Source organism: Salvelinus sp. IW2-2015, linkage group LG31, assembly GCF_002910315.2.
Source record: "Salvelinus sp. IW2-2015 linkage group LG31, ASM291031v2, whole genome shotgun sequence".
NCBI lineage: Eukaryota > Metazoa > Chordata > Actinopteri > Salmoniformes > Salmonidae > Salvelinus > Salvelinus sp. IW2-2015.
In genome coordinates, this window is record NC_036870.1 from 3,405,431 (window position 1) to 3,410,905 (window position 5,475).

Below are 5,475 nucleotides of genomic sequence, written 5' to 3' on the forward strand. Positions count from 1 at the left end.
TGAAGAGATTTTTGATGTACCGATTCCATGGTACATCAATAATACTCTTAGTAAAAGTATTTATCTTCAACATACAATCTGTAGATTCTATTCGATTAGATAGATTCAAATTGTACGTTAAACATCATAGCATAGTTGAAAGATATGTGTTGRGTAGAAACACGAAGTGGGTGGCCAGCAGAGATGGATGGGATGGGCTGAGGGAAGCTGAGGGTTGGTATGTGGAATTGGAGACAAGTGGGTGTGGAGGTGCTGTGTGAGAGAGAGAATGATGGTCAAAAGATAAAGGGGGGAAAAAAGGTGAAATAAAACATAATAACAGTACATTTGAATGACACTAAGTGGCAGTGTTTTTACAACTAGTGCTGGTTTGCCTGAGGCTGATGCTGTGTTTGTACACATACATATACACACACTCTCATTCAAATAAACACATACAAGAACACACACATACATGTAGTAGTGCCAGGCATGCACACTAACATATAAAGTAGGCATTGCTGTTATGATTTCAGTTGTCCTTGATGTCCTTTGTTTTCTTCTGTCTTTTCCTTTTTTCTCTTTAGTTCATTCTGTTGGTTGTTGGTGCATTGGGGGGTTCTTGGGCGTGGGGAATGGAATTAATTTTATTTTATTTTTTTTTCCCAAGGGGGGACTGTGGGAGGGTTCTCGAATTGTTGAGGGACAGCTATTGGGGAACTGTGGGGGGATCTTGGAGGGTTCGGGTTTCACAAGATTCGGATCATGAAAAAGGAAACTATGACATATATTTTATATCACTATCATGCACCCTCACACATAAGGATGGCTCTGTTGCGGAAAGACTGATACATGTTTGATAGTGTCTTGATGCTGTATTGTTTGTCCTTCATATTCTAATACTTTAATGTTACCCCTTCCTTGTGTTTTTTGTAATAAATCATTAAAAAAAATTAAAATAAAAAGTTAGAGGACCACTTTTAAATGCACAGCTGCAGACTGTGAATGTTTCTGGTCCTCCTAGGTGATCTTCTTCACACGTGCTTCAGAGTTTCTAACCATTTCAATGTGTAGAACATGGTCTATCGTCTTTTGGTCTCGTAGTGGTCRCAGAGTTTAAACCATTTSTAACGTTCAGCTCGCGCTGTACGTCGGCTGGTCTGGTAGTGGTCTCAAGGTTGATTCTTCAGGTTCAAGCTCCCAATCACTTTACACGCCAGCAGCAACCCGGCATGTTTTGGTCTAGTAGTTTTAACCATTCGTGACGTCRGGCTTACACCGTTCGTCTGCTTGGTCTGGTGTAAATTTCGTTAGCAAGGATTTTATACTCGGGTAAAAAGGGGCGTTCCATCASGCCGACACAATGTCTGTGCTCACTTGGGRGTGGTTACTGACTGGGCACAAGTTTATCTGAAAAACAATTATCTAATTTAGAAGGTTAAAATCACATTGTTATCTTCAAAATAATTATTCTCATATTTAATAATATATTTAGATGTAAACTTGATACWTAGGACACTTTCAGTTACAGTTACTTTGTTATACCATCCTTAATGATATCACAAAATAATAAACCATATGACATGATTATTCTTTAGATCTCCACCAAAACTCATCCAAACATTTGGACAGAAATAATCAGAAATAATGTTCCAATGTCCAATCTTTTGGAGGAAAAGGGTTTCCCAGCAAAAAGTCTCTCTGTAACAAATAAATGTCAGTCTTCCCCATACTAGAGAGCCAGAGGAGAGTTTCTGCAAACTATTATGACTGGCTTGTTAAGCATAACAATGGCGCCACACTGCCCTCTCCTCTCCTGTGTGTGGTGTGTGTGTGGGGGGGGGGGGGGGGGTCTGGCTATCTGTCAGCACATTTCCAAGCTGATCTTGGCACCTTTGATCCTCACCAAAGAGAGAGTGTCATTAATTACACATATGGAATATGTGTACGCAGAAAGTGTTAAAGCAATCTAAATATATTTTACATTTTGAGGTTCTCAAGTAGGCACCGCTTTGCCTTGATGACAGCTTTGCACACTTTCCTTCTCCTCAACCATCTTCATGAGGTAGTCACCTGCAATGCATTTCAATTAACAATGTGCCTTGTGAACTTATTTCTTTAATACACTTAAGCCAGTCAGTGTTGTGTTGTGACAAGGAAGGGGTGGTATACAGAAGAAAGCCCTATTATAAAATACCAAGTCCATATTATGGCAAGAACAGCTCAAATATGCAAGGAGAAACGATAGTCCATCATTACTTTAAGACATGAAGGTCAGTCAATTGGATTTCAAAAACTTTGAAAGTTTCTTAAAGTGCATTCCAAAAACCTCCAAGCACTATGATGAAACTGGCTCTCATGAGGACCGCCACAGGAAAGGAGGACCCAGAGTTACTCTGCTGCAGAGGATAAGTTCATTAGAGTTAACTGCACCTCAGATTGCAGCTCAAATAAATGCTTCATGGAGTTCAAGTAACAGACACATCCACATCAACTGTCAAGGAGACTGCGTGAATCAGGCCTTCATGGTCAAATTGCTACAAAAACATACTAAAGGACATAAATAATAAGAAGAATTGCTTGGGCCAAGAAACACGAGCAATGGACATTAGACCGGTGGAAATCTGTCATTTGGTCTGATAGTCCAAATTTGAGATTTTTGGTATCAACCGCCATGTCTTTGTGAGACGCAGAGTAGGTGAACGGATGATATCCGCATGTGTGGTTCCCACCATGAAGCATGGCGAGGAGGTGTGATGGTGTGGGGTGATTTGATGGTGACACTGTCGTGATTTATTTAGAATTCAAGGCACACTTAACCACATGGCTACCACAGCATTTTGCAGCGACACGCCATCCCATCTGGTTTGGCGCTTAGTTGGACTTATCATTTGTTTTTCAAAGGACAATGACCAAAAACACCTCCAGGCTGTGTAAGGGCTATTTGACCAAAGGCGAGTGGATGGGTGCTGCATCAGATGACCTGGCCTCCACAATCACCCGACCTCAACTCAGTTGAGATGGTTGAGTGAAAGAATAGCAGCCAACAAGTGTTCAGCATATATGGGAACTCCTTCAAGACTGTTGAAAAAGCATTCCTCATGAATCTGGTTGAGAGAATGCCAAGAGTGTGCAAAGCTGTCATCAAGGCAAAGAGAATTGGAGAATCTATTTGGAGAATCTCAAATAGAAAATATATTTTGATTTGTTTAACACTTTTCTMGGTTACTACATGATTCCATATGTGTTATTTCATAGTTTTGATGTCTTCACTGTTATTCTACAATTTAGAAAATAGTAAAAATAAATAAAAACCCTTGAATAAGTAGGTGTGTCCAAACTTTTGWCTGGTACTGTAAGTGTTGCACTTTTCTTTCCGTTTTGGCGACCACCAAATCAAAATGCATCACTCCAAAATGTAGCTGGTTGTCTTCAGCAGGTTGTCCTCTAACACGTGATGCAAATAATATTTCCAGTTTCCATGTGGTTTTTGAGTTGTGTTAGTTTCAACCGCGCATACAACCTGATCAATATGAGTGATTCYTTGCCACTTGTCAACAGGGTTTTGGTGCATATGCAGGTGCTTGTTTAAAAAAAATACTAAATTGTGGCACATATACAGTATGTGTAGGTAGTACATTTTATGTTTATGATTTCAATATATCATAAACTGTTTATTGATTTGGACACGTCAAAATGGTGTTTTGACATTGGGCTATTTATCAAAAGTTATTGTCAACAGGAAGCAGCAACAGCATCATTTTCAACTTATGTTTTAGAAATGTTATTGGAACTTCAACGTTCATTTCCAATAGTATTCTACTTATTAGGTAAAAACTGCTGAATGAGTCCAAAAACTTGATGTGATGTGACTTATTTTGATGGTCTACCTGAAATCATGAAAACGGGGTTGAGTTGTCTGTAATAAGACACATATTGTATATTTATCAATAACAAACAAGAAAAAATATTTATCATCTGCTATAACAATACAGTGACTCAAAAACAACAAACAAATGGCTACAACTTAGCTAGCTATCTAGCTAGTCAGCTGACAGGCAAAATATGGCTAACAGTAGTTTTTTTAGCTAGCATAAAAAAAGCATAATATGCTGTACYATGACGAAAATATGACTAAAACATTGACAACTTCGTCAGGAACATGAGGTAACAKATACTGTACTCACGGTTCTTGCATTTATGCACAGCACAGTGAAGGATAAACAGTTTGAACAATAATGTTAGAAAACCGGAGGTTCTCTGCACAGCCACAGCTGGCAAGCTGAATTTGGGAGTTAGGCTAKCACTGACGAGCTCGTGCTTGCTGTGACATCATCAGTCACTCTTAAAGGAAACTGGCGTAGGCCCATCCACTTGGGAGCTAGGCCGACCCACTGGGGAGCCAGGCCCAGCCAATCAGAATGTGTTTTCCACACAAAAGGGCTTAATTACAGACAAAAACTCTCCTCCGTACCCCCGCAGTTGAAGAAGCCGGATGTGGAGGTGGGACCAGTACTTTTACTGTTGCATTTATATTTTTGTTCAGTGTATAATTTTATGGGTTTGTTATAGAAAAATATGTTCTAATAGGATTCTGATTGGGGTGACAAAATCCTACAAGATTTATCAAAAACCTATTGGTTCCAATCAGATTACTTTTGATTATCCAATAGGATTCCAATAGGATTCTGATAGAGGTAATACAAAATCCTAGAGGATTGCCAAAATTATATAGGGTCCAATAGGATTACTTTTGATTCCCAATAGGAAAACATGTAATCCAATAGAATTCCAATAGGATTATGATAGAGGTGACACAACATCCTATAGGACTGCGAGAACCCTATAGGACCCAATATCATTACTTTCCATTTCAAATAGGAAAAAAGTTGTCCAATAGGATACCAATAGGATTCTGATAGAGGTGACACAAATCCTATAGGATTGTGAGAATCTGATAGGATTCTATTGGGAAAAAAATCACACATTTTTTGATTTGGGATTCCACCAGGGAAGACAGGTTGAAGCTTTTCATAACACCTCGGATAATTTGCATCATCTCAACCCTCATGTTCTGGCTGAGGTGATCCCCTTCTCTCCTTCTTTCCTCTCTCTCTCTCTCTCTTCCAATTAGAGGGACGGAGGGATGAGGYGGTGYCCGGCAGACYGGAGTCTTCTTTAAACGCCTRTTCTTAGGTCGGCCATTATGGTGTGTGCCACTAACTCCCCTGATGGAATGAAATGTAATTAGTGGATTACAGTAGTCGGACAGCACTGCAGTTGGGGAACATTTACTASCAATGGAGGTGTTTTAAATTGATATGCTCTAATTCACAGTGTAGTCGTCATTAGATAATCGAGCTATATGAACATTATTAATCCAGACTTTTTGACAACATCGATTAAATCAAGTATATCGGAAAGCTTTAGCTAGAGACCAATCTTCCAGTTGGTGCTTTGACCGCATTAAGAATATCGGGTGGCGCACAGTCGCCC